Source organism: Rhinolophus sinicus, chromosome 1, assembly GCF_057876585.1.
Source record: "Rhinolophus sinicus isolate RSI-liver-muscle chromosome 1, RSI-T2T, whole genome shotgun sequence".
NCBI classification, from domain to species: domain Eukaryota; kingdom Metazoa; phylum Chordata; class Mammalia; order Chiroptera; family Rhinolophidae; genus Rhinolophus; species Rhinolophus sinicus.
This window is the reverse complement of record NC_142501.1, coordinates 209,072,360-209,095,255: the sequence shown is the minus strand read 5'-3', so window position 1 is coordinate 209,095,255 and position 22,896 is coordinate 209,072,360. Positions and strand designations below refer to the sequence as shown.

General features: G+C 42.2%; 1 long non-coding RNA gene across 1 annotated transcript in view; it reads left to right on the top strand.

Annotated features, from left to right (window-relative positions):
• Positions 1-22,896, top strand: part of LOC109452138 (uncharacterized) — a 150,026-nt gene that overhangs the window by 37,282 nt on the left and 89,848 nt on the right. The window contains exon 3 of the long non-coding RNA XR_016019186.1: positions 3,097-3,160. This is a non-coding gene — a long non-coding RNA (uncharacterized LOC109452138). The remainder of the gene's footprint in view (positions 1-3,096; positions 3,161-22,896) is intronic.

Here is a 22,896-nt window from a genome sequence, read left to right as displayed (position 1 = left end):
CATACAATATTATTCTACTTCAGCTTCAGGTGTACAGTGCATCGATCCTGCATCTGCCCAACCAATGAAGTGATACCCTTGATAAGTCCAGATTTTTCTTTTTTTTTTTTAATGTAGGCATTTATTGCTATGAAATTCCTCTTAATACCACTTTTGTTGCATCCCATGAATTTTGGTATGTTATATTCTCATTTACTTTGGTTTCAAAGAATTTCCTTTTTGATTTCTTCTTTGAGTCAATGGTTATTCAAGAGGGTACTGTTTAATTTCCAAATATTTGTGATTTTTTTTTTCAGTTTTCCTCCTGCTATTAATTTCTACTTTTAATCCATTGTGTTAAGAAAATACTTGGTATTATTTCAATCTTCTTAAATTTGTTAAGACTTATTTTGTGACCTAGCATGTTATCTATCCTGGAGTAAGATCTGATCGTATGGTGCTGTGCCAGGGATGGAACCTCTAGTAAGAAGATGTCTGCCCTTTATCTTACTACTGGCTTTTGTGAGTCTGGTTTCACATTCTTTCAACACGCAGGGGCATTTCAATTAGATTTTGGATTTCTCATAAAGGGAATTTTACCTGTGAGTTGTTGCTAAATTGGTGTGTTTATAGGGGGAAGGAGATTCCAGGGTTTTCTATTCTACCATCTTGCTGGCACCACTCTTGAAATTTCTTAATGGCATATCTAATTTTTGGACCTTTAAAAAAAATTATCTTGCTTGTTATTCAGTAGGGCTTTTCCTTTCATTGAATTCAAGTTTATTGAAGAGGAATTCACAAACAATTTTATCCTTTTAAAGTACATTTTGATACGTTTTCATAAATATTTACCATTATAAATTCACCACCATATCAAGATGTAGAATATTTCAAACACTTCATATCCCTTCTTAATCCCCAACTGCTCATCTCCAGCCCCCGACAAGCACTGATCTTATTTTTATCTCTAGCAGTTTGTCTTTTTCAGAAGGTCATACAAATGGTATCAAACAGTGTGTGGGTTTTTTGAGTCTTACTTCTTTAACTTAGCATAACACTTTTCAGATTTATCCACGCTGTTGAATATATCAGTAATTTGTTTATTTTGGTTGCTATAATATTCTGTTTCTGGGTGTACCACAATTTGTTTATCCAATCCGCATTTGATAAATTGGTCATTTGGGTTGCTTTTTGATGTTATGTATATAAAGCTACTATGAACATTTATTTACAGGTTTTTTTGGGTGGTCATTTTTTTTTTTTTTTTTTTTTTTTACTTAGGTAAATAACTAAGAGTAACATTCTTGGGTCATATGGTAATTGCATGTTAAACTTTATATGATGTTGCCAACTTGTTTTCCAAAGTGGATGAGCCTTTTTGTTTTCCCACTAACAGTGTATGAGAGTGCTAGTTATTCTGCATACTTGCCAGCACTCAGTATTTTCCACTTTTGTTTATTTATTTTCTAATGTGAGCTATTCTAATGCATGTACAGCTATATCTCATGATTTGGACACTTCCCTTTTGAGGATTTACATTTCCTTCAGTTCAGGAAAGTTTTCTTGTATTATTTCTTTGGCAATAGCTTCTCCTCTCTCATAGCTGTTATGCCTTTCCAGGATTTCTTTTAGTCTGATGCTGAGCACACTGCCTTGTCTCTAATGTTTTCTTTTAAATCATTCTCTATCATTTTAGCTCTTGGTTCTGTGCCATTTCTTTGACTATATTTTCAACCCGTGTATTTGTTTTTTTCTTTAATTTTGTCTGCCAAATATATGTTTTTTAACTGCCAAGAACTCGTTCCTGTTTTTTTTTTTTTTTAATGGAAACTAATTATTGGTTTTGGAAAGCAATGTGTCCTTAGATTTCTGTCAGAATACTAGCTAAAATCTGTTTCCTGGTTAAAGCAATCTATTTCTTCTAGGGTCTTTACTTTTTAATTAGTTAATCTTGGTCTTTCCCCATCATAGTTTCTTCACATTTCAGGTGTTTCTGTGTTGTTTAGTCACATTTAGGAATTAGGCAAAAGGACGTTTTCTGGGAGTTCTACATGCAAATGGATAGGTTGTGCAGGTCAAAAGTCTTTTCTCAAGTTGTCTGCTTTCCTGCCCATTGTGACAGGTAAAGCAAAGTTACACACTCTGGTTTGTTTTTTCTACTGTCTACCTATACAAGGAACAGGGATACAGTTAATATTTATTAAAAATTAACTATGTGATTAAACACTTGAAATTATAACAATAAAAAAGTTAACAGTTCTATAGTGCTTAAAATCTGTCTGACCATTTTCTAAGAACTTTTTATATATTCATTTAATTCCACAACAATCCTGTCAGGGATGCCTGTTACTATAGACCCACTTTAAAGGTTGAGGACATTGAGGAACAAAGCATTTAACTCAGGTGTCTGAGTCTGCACAGCAATAAGTTGCAAATCTGTGTTTGAAACCCGGCAGTTTGGATCCAGTGTCTTTGCTCCTGAACAGTATGCTGTTGACCCATCGACACTGGCTTTCTCCCCACATCCTTCCAACATATCTGTGAGGTGGGCATTGTCAATGCCACTTTACAAAAGAGGATTTTGAGGTGCAGACAAGCTGAATGACAAATCTAATTTTCCAAAGCTCATGAGTAGAAAGTGTCTGACTCCAAAACACATAGTATATTGCATCAGATCTGTCCAAAGAATGATCATTTTAATCACTTACAAATAAAGATTTCTTGATAATTAAATCAATGTTTATTTGAAGCAGGGTAACATTTGAATTCAATATTTTGGCTTAAGTGGTAGAAACAAAAAACTCGGTTACTAATGATTTGTATGAACTGTCAATTCTACTTTGGAACCAACAATTAAGATTCAAAATATCAATTATGTTGTTTCTCAGTAACACAATGGATCAATAACCTTCATTTTGTGTTCTTCTTAATTACTGTGTGGGGGCTTCTGCAGAAACAGTCTGAACCAGACCTTGCATATTAATCTCTGCACATAGTTCCTGCTCCTCACAATGGAGCAATCAGACCTTGATTAATGTCAGCATTAAGCTAACTGCTATCTAATCAGTTGACAAAATGCTGGTTTTGACTCTAGTTTCCATGGTTTGTTTGTTTCAGATGCTTCTGATTGGTGTTTGCTATGGGGAAGAATAGAAAAATAAGACATCCATTATTCATTGAAGTGAGTAGAAAAATTTTTGTGATATTCCCTCTGGCTTTGACAGAATGACAGAGCAGTAACTCAAGGTCTAAATGTAAACCACCCCTCTCCCCATCCTGCTATTTTTTGAAGAATAGAGAATTTAAACCAATCATCCAATAAGTAAAATGTCCCTCTAGAATTTCACATCATGAAAAATGATACCACCCGCCATCAAATTGTCCATGAGAAAAACAACACTGAAAAAAAAAAAAAAGTGTGTATGTTTTTTTCTCTTCCTTGTATATAAGATTCCTTCAGATCCTAAGATCATTCTTTCTTCCCTAGTTAACAGCGGTACTATCTTCATCTATTTCCCTGTCCTTATACTTATCCATCCCTGCTTCCATCTCATCTCCACCCACCAGGCATCCACACTGGACAGTGATTCTCTCAACACATTGCTTCAGATCACTCAATTCATATTAAAACAAACATCTCCTGGCTCTCTGGCATCTCCCTAGAGTTCACTGAGGGTATCTCAGGGGCCCAGAGGAGTTCGTGAGAGAAACCCTCCCAATTTCAGGTCACCCTTTAAATGTTTAGAATTGTTCTCATTTATGTGCAGCTCACTGGACAACCTGTGTCTTTTCACGCCATCTCCTTGCTCTCTGGCATCTCCCTAGAGTTCACTGAGGGTATCTCAGGGGCCCAGAGGAGTTCGTGAGAGAAACCCTCCCAATTTCAGGTCACCCTTTAAATGTTTAGAATTGTTCTCATTTATGTGCAGCTCACTGGACAACCTGTGTCTTCTCACGCCATCTCCTTGCCTTGGTACATTTGGTTTCCTCCACCTGGAATCTCCTGCCTCTGCTGCTTTGCCTAGAAAATTCTATTTCGTCTTAAAGTCTGAGCTCAGGAACTGCTCTCCGATGCCTTTCTGATCCTCTAGACTCGCACTGTCCAAAAGAACCTTGTGCATGGAGGAAGTGTTCTGTAATCTGTCCTGCCTACTCCCATAGACATCGCCACGTGTGACTGTCAAGCCCTTGAAATGTGACTAGTGCAACAGAGGAATTGAATTTTTAATTTTATTTATAAAACAATTCTAATTATTGAAATAACCATCCATGAGTAGTGACTACTGCATTGGAAGAACATCTCTAGATAGACCTGCCTTGAGACCTCCTTCCATTACAGTACTTTAAAACACTGCCTCGTAATTCATTTACGTGGGCATTCGTGCTGCTGGTCTACCAGCGCCTGTGGGTCAGGACTGTGTGTTTGACTGTACAAATCCTTGCCACTAGCGCAGTGTCTAGCTTATACCAGGGATTCTTTAAATGTGGAATGAATAGGTGAAAGGAAGCAGCATAAAGTAGGAAATGCAACATATAAAAGGAAAATAATAAGGGCTTTGCAATCCGGCATTTCTTATGCAGAGCCCATGATCTTTCTCTTAGTTGGTGAGTAATCTTTGTAAGTTGCCTCTCTTGAGCCTAACTTTCTCACCTATTTAATGAGGATGGTGCATAATTCCCCTTATTAGATTTGTTGGGAGAATTAAAGGAGCTGTAATATATGAATTGCATACAAGTTAGTGAGTTAACATCAATCCTCCAAGATTCCTCAGTTTGCATTTAAGTACTTATAGATTTTGATCTGAAGCATATTTCCATTACCTGGAATTCAAAATTCTAATGATAGAAATGTTTGAAAAAGCCACAGAAAGTAATAGCAGATTGTAATATATATATAGCCAAAAAATACTTTTAAAAGGACTGTAGCTGGTGAGTTGCAGACCCAAGGAAGCACATGTGTGTTCCAAATTTCAATGAAACCAAATTCACCTCCACGTGGGTAAAAGTATTTGCAGAAGCATGCCAAGTGACAGGTGGCGAGCAAGACCAGCATGACTAATTGTGGAAGAAAAGAGAAAGGCAGAGGGAAAGAGGCTGTTGGTGGGAACACGGTGATTTATTATTCACTGGGAAAAATGCAGTGTCAAGAAGTATAGGGTCTTGGCTGACATCAGCTCTCTGAGTCAATTGAAACAGTTTTATTCAGGTGAGCTGCAGCCAGAAACAATTGTCCACCGTTGTCATCACTCTGTAGGCCTAAGCACAAAACGAAGCGAAGGCTGCAACCAGCAGAAAAGAAGGAAGCCTTAATCACCAAACAGCATTAGCATCTTGACTTATATGTAGAGAGGTAACACACCTGGAAATGCTGCAATGATTTACATAAACAAACATGCAAAATACATGCAGCAAAATAGCCTCATCTCTGAATCCAAACCACTGATTCATCATGGCTCACTCTAGGGGTCGACTGGCGAGCATCACTTTCCTACAGCTCCAAACCAGATTGCTACTTGTAGCTGAAGCAGAGTTACGTTTAGAAAACCTCTTGCCCTTAATCTAATCCAGGGGTTTTAACAGTAAAGCAACCTTAGTAACTTATAACGATCATTGAGTTGTTGAGCTTGAAAGTTGATGAACTCGAGTGTAGTATATGCAAAACTGCACTTTCGTTTTTATTTTTATTTTTTAAATTGAAGTTTATTGGGATGACAATGGTTGGTAAATGTACATAGGTTTCATTTTTCAAGAGGTTTTTCTTTCTTTCCTTTTTGTGACATTTCTCTTCCATTGTCTATCTCTTTTCCTATGGACCAATGTTCATCATGAGAGGACTACAGTTCATTTTATTATTGTATTATTGTTTTATGTCTTTATTTGCTATTTCAGATATTTTTTCCTGTATGCATGCAGCTAAAACAGAAAGTTTGAAAGCAGCATAATCATTGCAGCTGAAGTCAGTTCAGCCAAAAAATTAATATATGTATCAATTATCTTTATATGAGAAACTCTGCTAGCAGCTGCGAGGCATAGTCAGTGAACAAGATGCTCTTTCCCTATGCTTTTGGCAAAATTTCTAGGTATGGCTACCAGGAATCTTTGGAACCTGTAAATGTGAGCTCCCAAACCTGTGATTGGATTATATGGCAAAGTTGACCCTAAAAAAGAGATAATATCTTGGTAGGCCTGGTCTAAACATATGAGGCCTTAAACACAAAGATCTTTCTCTGGATGATGGCAGAAGAAGACACAGGTAGAAGTCAGAGAATTTCAAAGCATAAGGAGTTGAGTCCATGCACTGCTGATGGCTTTGAAGGTGAAGGGAGCCACATGCAAAAGTGCGTGGCCAGCTTCTCGGAGCAGAACGTGGCCCTCAGTAAGGAACTGGATCTCGGCCAGTAAGGAATGGAATTCAGTTCTACAACCACAAGGCACCGGACTCTCCCCAAGCCTCCAGCTAAGAGGCCGGCCTGGCGGACATCCTGATTTCAATCTTTGGAGACCCGCTGGAGAGGACCTAGCCGTGCTCATCTGGGTGATTGACCTACAGAATGGTGAGACAATAACTAGAGGTTATTTGAAGCCACTAAGATTGTGGCAATTTGTTCCACAGCCATAGATAACTACGACAATATTCTTGTAGAGCACAGAATTAGTTTAGCAGGAAAGGAAACTATCTGAGTAATGATTACAGTGCAGTGTGATATATGCTGTTGAGGAAAGTCAACAAGAGCTGTTGTGGTCCAGAGTATAGTGGGGCTCACTCTGTCTGGGGCATCTGGATGGCATTTGACTTGGCATTGAAGAATGTGTGAGAGTTTGGCAGCCAAGGACAGAACAGGACTGCTGTGCAGGCAGAGAGGACGGCATCCTCAAATAGTCAGGATCACAGACGGGTGCCTTGGGTAGCAGACGTGGAGATCGTGGAGATGGAGATTAGGGTGCAGGAATTTTCTGGGTTTTGTTTGTTTTTGTTGTTGTTTTGTTTTTCTGTGTTTTGTTGTTGTTGTTGTTGTTTTTGTCCAGGAGTGTTTCCCTCTGAAGATTGCTGCTTCCTCTTTCTCCCTTTCTCATTTTCTCATCCTGAACTCTGGGTTGGGAAGATTGATTTGAGTCTTGTCCCCTGACTCCTTGCTGGTCCATTTAAAAATAAAGACTTCTTTCCTACAAAGCTGATGACATACCCTGTTTCCCCGAAAATAAGACCTAACCAGAAGATGAACACTAACATGGTTTTTCAGGATGCTCATAATATAAAATAAGCCTTAATGTGTCTTTTGGAGCAAAAATTAATGTAAGACCCAGTCTTATATTTGGGGAAATATGGTAGGGTTTATTTTGTATTACGAGCATGCTGAAAAATTATGCTAGAGCTTATTTTCCAGTTAGGTCTCATTTTTGGGGAAACACGGTGGTGTAGTTTGCTCTGCATATTGGGCAGCGAGCTCTTCTCTGTAACAAGGTCACGGTGAGTGGGGGGCTGAATCCAGGATGCGGACGTTGGGAAGGTGAAGAGTGAAAGAGAGGATTGGAGGTGCCTTCTGGCTGCCAGACGTTGGGGCTGCTTTCTCCTTGTAGATTGGACAGAGGTCTGCCCTCCAGTAGCTTATAGATTGTTCAGGAAGTCAGATATTATTCAATAGCTATACTAATAGTGGTTACCGTTGTGTTAAGTCTTCAGAAGGAGAAATGTATGCTTTATGAACATATATAATCGGGCAGGAAGTGGATGGGCTATAGTTTGGGGGCTAATTACTAGAGGAATTTTAAGATGGGGATGACTTTGATGATGACAACACAGGAGCCACAGGATGGGGAGAAACAATGATTCAGGAGAGAGGGAAAACCTATAGGTTAAGTTAGGGTGGGCGTGGGAGGGGGCATTTGTAACCACGAATCCCTGTGGGAAGGAAGGCCATCTGAGCGGCAGCGACAGCCCTGACATTTGTCACTGTGGAGCCCAGCAGAGGCCGGGCCCTGCCTCTCTGAGCAGCACATGCCACACAGCCTGTGGGAGACGGCCATGCAGTCCTGTGGGCTGCTCCTGCCAGGGGCTGGCTTCCTGCAGAGTTTTCATGAAGGCAGAAGCAGTGGGAAGCTCGGACAGTGGGGAAGCTGCCGCCCTCAGGGTTGGGGGGCCATCTGGCAGGGATTCGGGGTCAGATAGGGGACGTGTTAACGTGACAGTGTTCATTCACTCAGCACACGTTTAATGAAAGCCTGGCAGGGGATGATGCTGTGCCAGGCTCCCAGGCTCAGGGGTTCCCCGAGAGAGGTGTTTGCCGGTGGTAGGTTGCCTTATGCACCCTGCTCAGAAGAGGATGCTCTGGCTCTAACCCCTAGACTCTGAAGGTGAAGTTATTTATTAATAGAAATGGGGGCTTTGCAGGTGAAATCAAGTTAAAAATCTTGGGAAGAGATCCTCTCGGATGTAGGGTGGGCTGTAAATCCAATGACTGGTGTCCTCACAAGAGGAGGGAGAGATGAGACCCCAACACACAGACACAGAGGAGGGGGCCCTGTGAAGATGGGGACAGACTGGAGAGATGCAGCTACAAGCCCAGAAGCACCAAGGACCACCCACGGCCACCAGATGCTGGAGAGAGGCACGGAACCCACTTTGCTGACAGCTGGATGCCAGACTAACCCACCCTCTGAGCTTACATTCTAGTAACGGAGGCAACCAGTAAGCAAGTAAATAAATGGCCACATACGTACAGACCTTTGTTAAGCTGTATTTAAGCGCTAATCTGGGGATGTGATCAAGGAAGAGGTGGAAGGAGGCACTATTTGGAATGAGCCATTCAGGGAAGGCCCCCCAAGGAGATGACATTTGAGCAGCTTCCTGCGGGTGAAAGTGATAGTTCTGGGGAAGGCATTCTAGGAGGAAGTGACAGCATTGACAAACATCGTGAGCGGGAGAGGACATGGCATGTTCAAGGGACAGAAAGGACAGTGGGGCCAGCGCTGGCGAGGAGGCTGGGGACAGCGGCCAGGTACTCGACGGCCACGGTGTGGAGTTTGCATTTTATTCTTCAGAGAAAAGGGAGTGATGCTGAAAGGGAGATGGGACAGAGAGGCTGCAGGTTAAGTGTGGAGGAAGTCCTGACGACACAGCGCCAGCATTTGTAGAGCTAGCAGGAGTCACAGAGAGAAGGCAGTTTGATCTTCCCAGACGAGTTTATGGCTGGGTGGGACTTCCGTCCGGGTAGAGCTGTCACTAACTGCTCCTTCCAGTTCCTTCCTCCATCCCCCACACAGGCAAGATGCTTGTGGATGCTCGTCAACCTGCATGTCATGAAAGGGGAGACAAATACAGCTGTGGAGGTCAAACAATGCTAGCAAGAAGGTTTACAATCAACACATTTTTACAGACAATTAATAGAGTCCTGGGCTTAAATATTTACCAACGCAAGTACAATGATTATATGGCTTCGTGCTTTTCCTATGGGGTCAATATCAACTTTATGATTTTCTTCAGTGGGGGATAGAGTTGGAGAGAGGATTAGGGAAGACTTGATATGGCTTTTCAAGGGATTGGGTGAGGCTTGGCAATAACTAGGTAGAGGAAGAAAGAAATGTATGTTTTGGTGAACCTACTGTATCCCAGTAGGCATGGTGCTGGGTATTTTACATACAAAAACCACTTACCTTTTATAATCCTAGTGAGTTGGCTTTATTATCATTATTATATAAAGAACCTGACTTTCAGGGTGTTAGGTGATGTGTCCCCAGTCACCCAGAATGGAGCCAGCAGCCCAGGGCAGCTGGAGCCCAAGGCTAATGTCTTTCCCAAGACCTCAGTACCAAGCTGTATGTCCTTCCGTGCCAGGGAGAAGGTCCTGATTCAGTGGGCCCCAAATCAGACACCCCTATATATGCCTCCCATTGAAGAGATTGGCCTAGAGAGCGGGGTTTGCTCGGGTTCATAAAATCCCAGCGCTTACCTATTCATATAGCCTGTGCTGACACATTTTCTACATCCAGCATGCAAAATGAAACATGCCCGTTCCCTCTGTAACTGCTCTTGGGGTTGTAATTCTTATCTTTATTGCTATTTCTGCAAGGAGGAGTAAATCATTATGTGTGTATTTTTTTTGGCTTTTTTCCTCCTCTCTTTCAAAGTTAATCGAGTTACTTCCCTGTAATTTTTTACAAAGTAAATTTCCATCTACCTTTAACCACCAATTAGTCATCACATTGGGCTTTTCAGGGTTCTATTAAATCATTTGTCATAGATGCTGCCGATAACAGTTAGCTTAGGCTAAATGTTTCCTCGTTCAGAGTATTTATCACATCCTGTATTTGCCATTCCTGTGAAAATAAAACGCAGCGAGTGTGTGAACTCATTTATAGGAAGCACCAGATAATGAATGGAAAGAACTGGGCAGACGGCAAAGGCCTCTGTAGTTGGGTGGTGGTTATTATTGGCCTTACATCACTTTCTGGCCTGGTTTCTCCTTGAGTGATGGAAGAGGCAATGATGAAGTGTAGACAGGTTCCCTGCATAGGAGAAAGATGGGGTCTCATGTCTGGGAACCAAGGCTTCCTTTGACCTTGGGCAAGTCACTGCCATGCCCCGTATCTGAGGCTCCTCGCTTGTCAAGTGTGAATTGGAACCTCTACCCCACGGAGCTGTTGTGAGATTTAAATGGAATCATGTCTGTGAAACACCAGTGGAACGGGATGCCTGGCCGGTAGCGTTCAGTAGATTTGGGCTTCCTCTTACTCAAGGCACCCACCTAGAAAGGAATCTCCAAAGCAATAGCTCGATTCATCTGTGATCCTGTCACCCGTCATGTCCCTGGTATTAGATCATGGATGGGTCTACAAACTGGGACCTCAGACCCACCCCATGGAAACACATTTCCAAATGTGCTCTTTGGGGTTTGACATTTCCCATTGTGCTGTCCTGGTTTCTCATCTGGTCCCTGTTAATCTACTTTGCTTCCGGGAGTGGCTGTTGGCATGGAGTTCATGTTCTCCGGTATCTAATATCGACGCAACCTCTGTTCTGGCTTCATGTTCTTTACCTATGAACTGATCTTCAGTGGAACATTCCATTACACTTGGAATAATACCTAAACAACCCTCAGTTCCTTGCCATGGCCCACACACCCTATGCATGACAGCCCTGATGAGTCTCTGATTCCCTTGCTGTTACAACACAGACCTTCCTGCTGACCTACCCACCTTTCCGTCCCTTGACCATGTCACGTCCTCTCCTGCTCAGGAAGACCTACCCACCCCCCTCCTACCTCAGCCCATTGGAGCACTTCTTCTCTCTGCCTGGAACTCAGCCTGTGCGTCTCTGTATAATTTATGCTTTTACCAGCTTCACATCTTTACTCAGACGTTACCCCCTTAAGGGAGCCTTCCCTCATCATCCCATCATTTCTCATCCTCTTGATCTGTTTCATTTGTCTCTTCCGACCTTATTGTTGTGTTATATACTAACTGTATCTTCTGCCTGATTTGTCCCACTAGGATATGAGCAGTAAGATGGAAAGGATTTTCTTTGTTTTGCTCAGCACTAGAAAAGTGCCGATACCTAGTGTGCATGTTACAGATATTTGTTGAATGAAAGAATGCATAAACACTCTGGTACTTGGACTAAAGGGCATGGGACAAACATTCAGTGAGCTAGAAGCTGATCCCTTCCATACATTTGCTGTTTGAATGATAACCGCTTTGCTCCATCAGGTTGGAGATGTTTCCTATATTACAGAAAAAAAAAAGTAAAAAAGAGGTTAGGATATTCAGGTAAAAGGATGGCACATCGAGCACCTCACTTTCTCTAACAGTAAGTGTTCAATAAAGGCTTGTTTACTGAATATACATTTAATTCATTGCATAATCCATGTGAGAAAACTGTTTAATCTTCTGAGTGTTGTGTTTACCGTTACCATCGTCAACATCATCCTTGTAAAACTTTAGCACTCTCATTCTCAGTTTGTCAAGTGAATTTGGATTTGTTCATTTCAAGGACACTGGGCTCTGGAAGAACGGGTGTCATTCAAATTCATTTAACCAAAGGCAAGTGATTACACCCCCACTTGAGTTTGAGTTTCTCTATGGGCATCTGATCCCTCACTCTCACTAGGCTATGGAAGAAATTAGAGGCGGAACGGAACATACGTGATAGCTTTCTCTAAAGGAGAGGGGCCACTGAGTCCCAAAGTGGAGACTCCTCGGCATATGGTGACCAGGTAGGGCTGGGACTGTCCCTAGCAAATATGTGGTCATCCTAGGTAGAGAGGCATGAGGGAGAGAGCCCAAAGCACGGCCTTCGTAGTCAGGAGGATCCGGGTTCAACCTCAGACTGCTTGAACTTGAGACAGTGGGCAAATATCATTACCTTTCCAAGGCCATTACATTTCCGAGGCCATGTTAGTAATGAGGGCATATCACATACTTTGTACACCTGTGGTGAGGAGTAAATTAAATCACACGTGTAGAGAACCCAGTGAAATGTCAGATTCACAGTTCATGCCAAGTACACTGGAGCCAATATTGTTACCTAGTCCTGCACTCTCCTTGTTGCCATGAGGGAGCTGAGGCTCCAAGGGGTTATGTGACTTTCCCAGTTACACAGAGCCAGAGCTCACACAAGGTCAAGGTCTACAGAATCCCCTCAAGATCTCTATCATAAAGCATTGCTCTTTTATTGCTTTCTTTATCACAAACCACTAACGCTGTGCTTGGTACATAGTAGGTGCTTGTGAAATAAATGATTCCATGCTAACAATACCAACAGTACCCTTTAGAATGGGTTTCACTTCATTCATTCAATAAAGATTTATTAGACTCTTGCTGTTTCCCAAACCCTAAGCTATAACCAGGGGATAACATGGTGGTGAAGCATAGACAGATGTCCTTGCCTTCATAAAGCTTACACTCCAGTCCCAGATTTGTACAATATAGATTGTTTTCAATGCTGGTTTCTCTACACTGTCTCTGGGAAACAGGAAATGAGAATGTTTGATTTAAAATTTTTCAGCTCACTGCTTTTATTCCAAGAATAGTTTTTATTCCAATTCCTGGTCTTACACGTGTCACTGAGCAGAGATAATGCTTACATATTGAATACGATGAAACACATGGTTTCTTACTTTTGATGAATCCTGCACAGAGCAATTTTTAAAAAATCTATTATTGGATATATCTTTTTTTATTTTGTGCCAAAAAATTTTATATAAAATGTTTTAAAGAAAAGCACAACTAAGGCATGTAAACATGAAGCTCTGTTTTCATATTTCAAATGGTTCATAAAAACATTTAGCTCTTGATAAAGAAGCTAGAGGGCTCCCTAATTACCCTGAAGTGTTATTTCTTAAGCTAACCACACAGGGCAGCCACTTTAAGACACGAGACAGCATAAATAGAGTAGGCTGAGCCTGCACATTCAAGAAAGAGATCTGTTGGATAGCAGATATATAGTAAGTACATACTACATGCAAGAAAAGGTTGTAGGCATTGGTGAAAATAAGAGAGACCTGATCTTTGTCTTCAAAAAGATTATAATCTAGAGGAAGAAACAGAAACCAAACACAAAACCAAAATGAAATGATGAGGATAGCATTAAGCCTTGGCTGAGTGGCTTTATGTAACTGGTGTCCTGTGGGGCCCTGGCATAGTCTCCCTGGTCACCTGCTCCGGGTGCTCCAGGAGTGTCCTTTTTGTGGGTTTTTGTGCTCTTCTGTTATACGTGAGCCTTGATTGCTATTGGCATATCAGTGGGTGGAATTGACCCTCAGGCTGATTGGCTGTGGGGTTTGGCCACGTCCACAGCATATGGGCTGCTGTGCAGCGTCCTTACCCCAATGAGTGGGATACACCACAGCAGGCTCCGGTGAATTGAGACCACCCATTGTGTGTGCTCCTTGTGGGATTAATTGGATGGTGCTCATCTGTGTTCTGAAGCCAACCTCCAAGTATGTTTCTTCTGAGGCCTCTTGGGAGGGGCTCCGGTACAGGCCCAGGTCACCCACTGCCTGTGACCAGAAGTGATCTGCAGTTTTTCACTGCCTTTGTTAAACATGGAGAAATGTGGGAGAGGCCACCTGCAAACCGAGGATGGCTGCCACCATTACTGGGCCTGGGGTAGCTTCACAAAAAGCCGTGTCACCCCGAGGCCTGCTGCCACTTGCTAGCTTCCTTAGCATTCAGCCACTGATAAAACCTTGTGCGGTAAGCAAGTTGGGTGAGGCAGGGTCTCAGGGAGTTTCTAGAGTGGGAAGAGTTGTGGTCACCAGGTTAATGTAGATTCTGGTTTGGTGCCAGTGCTGAGCTTGGAGCTACTCAGCAGAAGTCTCAGAGCACACTGAGGTCATTCCCCACCTGCCTGGGGCCAGCTGACTCCAATCGTTTTCCAACAAAGAGAGCAATGTGGGTGGGGCTGGCTGCTGGCTGAGAAAGTACCTCCTGTGTTGTGAGAGTTGGGTGGGGCGGAGTCAGCAGGGTAGACAGGGGAGCTCATCAGACCCATCAGTTTCAGATTTGGCCTGTGGGAGGGTGGGCTCAACAGAAAAAAGATGGTGGCTGCCTGTCGGCTGCTCAGGACCAGGACGACACACAGGGAAAATGGCGACTGTCGTTCGGCCCTCTCCTTGAAGACACACACCCAGTCTGCCCCTCGTATGCTTCTGATGCCCCCGAGTCACCATCCCTCAACTGGAGCCCTGCGTGAGTGTCTGCAAGTGTGTGAGTTTGTGCGCGGGCTTTTTAAGAGGACGTCTGGGTTTCCTGCCACCTTCCGTCCCACCCAGATGGTAGGAATTGCCACTGTTTTTCACAGCCAGGTGTTGTGGGGGGCTCCTCTTCCTGGCATCAGTTGTCCAGGCTGGGGAGCCTGGTGTGGGGCTGGTGGCCCTGTCTCCTCCAGAAAGAAACCTCCACAGCTGAGATATTCTTCCTGATTCTCAACTGCCACATGGAGTTTTTGGGTCATCCTGTTTTGTCTCCACTCCTCTTACCAGTCTAGACTTGGCTTCTTTATATCCTTAGTAACAAAACTTCTGTTCAGCTAGACTTCAGATAGTTCTCCAGGTTGATTCTTGTATAATTTAGTTGTAATTTTAATGTGTTCAGGGAAGGAGTCAGGCACAGTGTTTATCTACTCCACCATCTTGGATCTTCTTGGTGTTACTCCATGGACCGCTCTTTGAGTACCCAGATGCTAGGAGTCTAGGGTATGCTCCCCTTGCACCATATTTGATGTAATGTGGATTTTTGGCAAATGCATATTGAGAGACTGAACATGGAAAGATGGGACATGGATAGATGTTTTCCTTTCTGCTTAGGGAAACTCGGATCTAAATGTACAATCTGACCTCAACATTCCTTAGCTGCCAAATAAGGAAGGAGATATTTCAGTTCTCTTGTTTTTGTGATTGGGTTATTACATAAGGCTGAGTAAAAATACATTTCAATCATATTTTGGCTAAAATTTAAATCTAGAAGCAGAATCAGTCCTAAACTGGGTTAAGAATCTTCCAGTTGGTACCTTTGTATATAAGATCATGGGAACTACATCCAGGGTTAACCACAAATTACATTTTGTGTATGTGCTTGGTAATTTATTTTCCTGCAGTATTTTTCTTCTTGTTAAATCTGAAGTCCTTGCGATCTTCTTTGCCTTCATGCTCCTCATAACATAGGCTAAGGTTTACCTGCTTTGCGAAGGGAAGAAACGGAAGCACAGATAATTTAAGTGATTTTCACAAGGTCACTGTGGGAGTTTGAGGTAAAAGCAGGAAATAAAATCTACATTCCTGAGTCCTAGCGCACTATCTCCTTAACCACACTGTTCTCTCTGTGTGACATACATTCTTTCTCAAGGATATAGGATGCTGATCAAAGAGATAGAATTAACAGCCTTAAAAACTTGAAAACAAAAAAGGTTTCTGAAGACTAGGTAATGACAAAACTCTGCTATACTGCTCCCATGAATTCAAGTGGGGTACTCAGTTCTCAGCCATGGCATTGTGACTGGAGTTCAAAGTGATGTTTCAGCTTCCCCCGCCCAGTTACCCATTGATAGGACTCCTCTTTCCTCATACTACTAACCGTTGCCATGGAGTTTAAAAGCGGCGATACAAACAAAATGGCAGACACATGATGGGGCTTTTAAAATTACACTCCCACTAAATCACAGGCATGTGTCTGATCCTTTAAAAGTGGTCCAGAGGCAGTAAGACAGTCTGTCTGAATTAAGATAGACTCTGCCAAGCTCTGCGCTGAGTCCTTCCTTTTATACTTCTTCCTTTGCCTCTGCTTTTTTTTTGCATTGAATTTGTTTTTTTTATTATACATACCCACTATATATCATAGTTTCTCCTGTTAACAGCACCTATTCATGGTTTTGTTCTTGGCCCACAATCTCACTTCATAATTGGCTCCACACAGAATATTCAAATATGGAAGCTGGAGGTTGGCTCATTATAATCAGTCTGAATGTAGCACTTTTCCTACTGTACCCACCTCTTCCTAGCTGTGCTCCTTGACATTATTCATGAATAGATGTTTGAAGCTCTCTGGTTGGGGTGAAGATTGAGGGAGCAGCACTCCTTCCCTGAGTTATGAGGGTCAGAGTCTGAACACACTGATTGGTTATACAGGTCAGCCAAGGGCAGGTGGACCTGGTGATCCAGAGTGAAACTAGCCCCAAGGGAGATCATCAAGGGTCTTAGCAGATTTGCCAAACCCTTGTCAGCCTCATAGAAACAAAAATAAAGACTGAAACACAGTACCAGGAGCCAGGTAAACACAGGAATAAATCAGGAAACATGAATGAAAGAGGATGCAGGGCAAAGGCATTTGTGACCTCACGTGCACAGTGTTAGAGGACTGAGGCTGGCCAGATGGTACCGGGCTGGTTAGCCTGTGATGGAAGCAGCATCTCAGCAGGTGTCAGGCCAGCTTTCTCCACTACATCATAAACTCCAGGTAGAGGAATATGTTATAGTTATTGTGTATATGCCGTATAAATAAACAAGGCTCTCTGAACACAGGGAGTGCTTAATGTACGCTGAGTTTTGTTCTCTCTCTCATACGTGTCCTGCCTCACCTAACAAACCTACGTTTTCTTTTGAGAAAAGAGTCCAAGACATGACCCTCAGTGGAAAGATGGGTTCTATTGCTTAACTTTACATGAGATTGATTTCAGGTGATGTGTGCTTTCTAAAACACACCTCTCCAGGTTTGAACATAGCCCTACCACTTGTTAGAATTTCTCTCTCTCTCTCTGTAAATATACATACATATATATATATATATATACATATATATATATATATATATATATATATATATATATAGAGAGAGAGAGAGAGAGAGAGAGAGAGAGAGAGAGAGAGTGCGCACCTCTAGGAAGAGGTGGGTACAAAAATTATAATATATATGGCATATCTATGACATATAAATATACATTATAATAATATATATATATATTATATAAATTATAATATAAACATATATATATTTATATGGCATATGTATACCATATATATTATAATTTATATAGCATATATATCTATAGAGATCTCTTTATATCTATCTATATCTATCTGCCTATCTATCTGTCTATCTGTCTGAGGGAGCCAGACTTGCACGCACTTGTGTAGCTGGTTAAGCAGTGTCTGCAAGCCTGTGTCTCTTCCGATGCTGGAACTTGAAGCTCTCAAGGAACACAGTCAGGAAGGAAAGATCGCAAGCCGGCTGGAACCCACATGCATGAGCTGGAACCCCACAATGGTGGACTGAGACGCTTGCCAATTCTTGTTGGTTCTGACCTGGCAAAGGTGTCCTGCAGAAACCAGGGCCATTCCTCACAGAGCAAAAGATACACCTGACCTTGGCGTCAGTGATGCTGAAAGTGGGACCAAAGGGAAGGCTGAGAATTTGCAGACACAGATGCTGCTTCCTGTCAACAAAGCGAGTCAGCTGATTGGTGGTAATAATGAGTGTGAGCTACAAAATGGCTGCTGCTTCTTTCCCGCCCTTCAGCAGATCTCAGGAATCTTTCTTGTGGATGACCCTAGTTGGAAACACACAGGAAACGGAGTCCTGGGAACTGTAGTTCAGTCTAGCTGAGTTGACAGATGACAAAGCGATGACAATGACAGACCAAATAATGTTAGCTAATTTGGTAACACTCAAAGCCAATTTAAAGTTGTATCACCTGTAATTTAAATGATCATTGTGACAGCCAATTAGAATTAGAAGACAAATCTTAGAATGTGAGGGTTTCTAACGCTTAATGTGGGGATCATGAAGCCACAGAATTATCTTGTATTTATTCTCCCTACTTCTAACCTGAAGGCAAATTAAACTTGGGTTTGCGAAGCAGCCTAGAGCTTATGCAATCACTGAATGAAGTCACGAAGGACCCAAGGTCTTCTATCTCTCTATTCCATCATCTACAGCACACGGGTATCATCAGGGTTACAAGATAGCTGTTCCTCTCCCAGACATTGGTGCCTTACACCAGTCAGAAAGAAGGAGGTAATAAGGAAAGGGGCATTCCTAGTCTTGGGTAAAAAAGCTTTCTGAGGAGTCAGCAGGAGACCACAGCATTTGTGTCATTGGTCAGAACCGTATCAGCTGTCTACTCCTAGCATCAAGGAAGGCTGTGAATTAGAGTTTGGAGGGGGGTCCTTCTTATGGACATGCTACTGCTTCAAACAAAATCCAGGTTCTGCTGTTAGGGAACAAGTAAGGAGAGGTGGATAATGGATAGAACACTGGCCTGGACTCCCTTAGGGGAAAAGACTAGAAAAAACAGGGAGATTAGACAGGATGTTTTTGAAAAAGGAAGCGTCTGGAGGCTTATAGCATGGTGGCCATGGGTGGACATGGGTGGAAGTGGTGACGTCAGGATACATTTTGAAGTTAAAGCAATCAGGATTTGGAGATGGATTTTATGTGGAATGTTCGGATAAAAGACAAATTCATGAGCCATTCTTGAGTTAGGATATGGTTGGGATGTTGAGCTGCCTGGACTCAGTGACAGTGTCCCAGGACTCAGGACTCCATCCATGTCTCACTTTCTTTCTCAGTGATGCAGTTGGATGCAAGGTTGGCCTGACAAAAGCAAGGAATGGATCGCTGGTGTGTTGGTGATTGAATCTTAAAGACTGAAAGAAGGGAGCCCACTCTAGGTGGGTGTCTTGGCTGTGCAATGGATGAAGAGTAATGTCAAACTGAAAAGTGGGAAAACAGGTTTGTGGGGTATGGTAAATACCCAGCATTAGCTCTTACTTCTTGTGCCTGCACATGGCCTGGCGTCTCGGAGCCTTAGCTTTCTCCTTTATAAAATTAGATTGACGTGTTTGTCACTGAGGTTGTTCTGAGAATTACTTGGGGTCTTACATAGGAATGGCTTAACCTTCTCCCTTGGTTCCTGGCCTGGGTAGGTGCCCTCTTTTTTGAAGCCCAGGCAATGTTGATACCAGACTCGTACAGTGTTTTGAGGCAATCTGATGTTTTGGAAGAGACCAGGATTCACCATCAGACTGATATGGTTTCAAAAATCTGTTTCTTATCAGTGATGTGACTTAATTTCTCGAAACCACAGTCTCAAAAATGCAAACCAGAGATAACGGCACTTACATCATGGGCTTACTGAGAGCTTGTTGGGAGAACTAAGTCAACTTCAATAAAATATAGCACAAAAAAATTGTAGACCAAGACCTACTTAGAACATAGCAGTTTCTTGTTTAACATTCATCTTTCCTCCATCAAGGTATGTAGGGAGACATAAGCAGAGATAGATTATGTCGCTTAAGGCTGTTGGGTTTTCTGTGATTCTGGGTTTGCAACCCAGGCTTGGTTGACACGTTTTTGCTAATCCTTTTTTTTTGAGAAACTCTTTGTCTCATCCTGGAATCTTTCCTTACTATTATCACAGCCCTTTGCAAGTAGGGAATCTGATTACTTTCAGTGGACAGTAACCCATGAACCCATGATGTGATACAGTCAATGTGTTTTAGAAACCCCACAAATACAGTAAGTCCTGGAATGACGTAAACAAGAGACTCTCAAAAAAAAAAAAAAAAAAAAAAAAAAAAGGATACAGGAAACGGAGACAGGGATTATCCAGGAAGGAAGGGATGGTTTCCCCTTGAGCCAACTTTTAGTAGTGAAGTAATGAGTCATGAAAATGGAGACCTTGTATTTTAAATGGCACACAAGAGACACCTCGCTATTCCACTGATTTGGGGCTGTCAGCACAAATCAGAAATGCGGAGGTCTGCTCAGGCAACAGGCTGGCTTTGGTGTCTGAAAGGAAGAGTGTCAGGGACGTTAGCCGTGCCCTCCATTTAGAAAGCCTCCTGTCATCAGACTAATCACAGAGCCTCTTCCTTGTGACAAATGGGTAGTTTTCTTTAATCCCTGAAAACCTCTGATCAATTAACTGCTATTTAAGCCAATCAAGGAAGTTGAGCTATGGGGTTTAATTAGCTTTCAGAAGGTCACACAGAGTATCACCAGCAGAGAACCCTGAAACGGAACTCAGGGCGGCACTGGTGGAAAGAGTAAAAACGGCGTGATATCTAGCTGGTAACAAAGATGGGAACAGGCACTGGGAGATGAGACACTCCCTGCCCCCCTCAGAAAACCAGACGATCCTTTCTGAGGCTCCTTAAGGGGACCCAAGTTTTCCTTCGAACAATTAACCCGTTTTCTTTGTGTTGGTGTTCTTAAGGCACTTTTCACTGGGCACATATCTGTCTCTGGCTCAGTACAATCAGTACAGGGCCTCATCAGCCAGGAGCTCTCAGAAGGATCTAGAATCCAACCTGAAAGAATTTCTGCTGGTGAAAGATGGGGCAATTTGAGCATGGAACGAAAGAATTAATGCAATCAATTGAGGCATACTGAATTCTTAAAACCCTTGAGTTTATGATAATATTTCCCATTGGAAAAAAAAAAAAAGAAAAAAAAATCTTACTTCCCTTTTGCTACATACCCCGCCCCTCTATAAAACCCAAACTCTCAGTACACTCTGGAAAGAAACCAGGCCACTGAGCCATTATGTAGAAATCTGGCGATTCTGCCCCAAATAATTATGCATTCTTCTTGCCTTTACTGTCTGGATTTGTATTTAAGTATAATCAAATAGTACTAAATGGCAAATAAAAGTTCTTCTGAGAAGAATTCAAGCTGAAGTGTGGATGAAATTATAAAATTATGAAGTTAGTATTTGCAAACTATGATAAAATAATTGACTCTGGATGAAACCATTGGAGGAAAGGCTGATGGGGAGCGTTACATGAAGGAATCAGTAATTCCCACCTGAACCCACTGGGCAGGTTTCGCAGCATTGATCTTCCCCCATCTCATAATTGTGGGCAAAATGGAGGACCCAGCAGCACATGTGAGATATTTTTGCCTAGAGAAGTTAGATTTTAATGTAGTCAAAACCTCAGAACTAACTTATATATTCAAGAAAAAGATTTAAAGAAACAGTTAAATACTACAATGATAAGCAAAGAGATGAGTAAATAACATCTGGTGACCAAACTCCCCAAACCAGGGTTTCCTTGAGAGTTATGTGAGGTGCTGTTAAACTCTTCTTGGGGATTTGTGTCAGATAAAATGACAGTTATTATAGGGAGGGTTGCTAGGAGATTCAGAGGGGATGTGGAGGAAACACTCCTGTAGGGCTTAGCATATGTCAGCTGATCTTTCTTTACTTCACTTCCAGCACAGTCATAACCAATACCGAGAGTTTTCTGAGCCACACTAGTTATCGAAAGAGCAACATGACAGGTGACTGCTCGTTGATTTCTGATGACATGCTTTTCACTGGCAATGTATGTGTCTATCCCTGCTTTTGACAATACATCCTCAAGTCCAATAAAGGTCATTTTGGAAATAAACTTGGTTTCTATCAAATTAAAGGGGATTACAACCTCTAGAGAAATCAATGCTGTTTTTTGGAATGGATTAACACACACACACACACACACACACACACACACACACACAGCACAGGGAGGGTTCCGATAGTGCAGAGTGAAATTATAAACAGCATAAACAATATCCACGGGTTTTTCCTAATGCTATAAATATCCTTGTTTCTTAATCAAACTAAATTTAAAATAATAATAATGAAACGAACCCAGAAAGGGCACATACTGTGTTTCTACTTAGGTTTAAAGTGGAGCCTTTGAGGAAAATATCAACTGCTTTTCTCCTAATTAATCTGAGGTACTGCTGGTACTTGCCTCATGGTCGTCTCCTTCTTTTACTTGGGCACCAAATGCTGTTACATATGAACTTGTCATCACCAAGATGCACGTTCTTCTCAGACAGGACTCTGAAAGAAGCTATTTCTGGGATACTGGGTTATTTCCGCAGCTGTTGCTATTGCCGAGACTCAAGGTCCCCACTTCCTAAGAAACTTCCCAGTGACAGTAATTTAGGGGGAGGCACATATTCACAGACACCCAGCTTGCCCATCCCTCTCTCTGTGCCCCATATAAGGCCGGGCCGTATGTGCTGCCTCTTCGAGGAGAACACTGGACTCTTTTTACTTCTTCAGGAACCGTTGGGCACCGAATGCCTCATTTTTGTTACGTGATCCTGCTCTAACATCACATGTTTGAAGTAAACTTACCTTGAGTGCAAATTCAAGGTATGCACTCAAAGACATTGATACTTTTTCCTCTGCTTCCTCCCTTGTCTCATCTCCAGCAGCGCTTCCAGAGATAATCTTCCCTCCAGCTTCACGAGATTATGAGCTCAGAGCCTCTTCAGAGAATTTCCTACCAGGCACCAATCTTCTATTTGCCCAGCTATTTTTTCACTCATCCTGTGGTATACATCTCAACAAAAACCCTCCTCTGGGAAGTCTTCGGTATTAGTTTCCTGTGACTGCTGTAACAAACCACATACTTGGTGGCTTAAAAC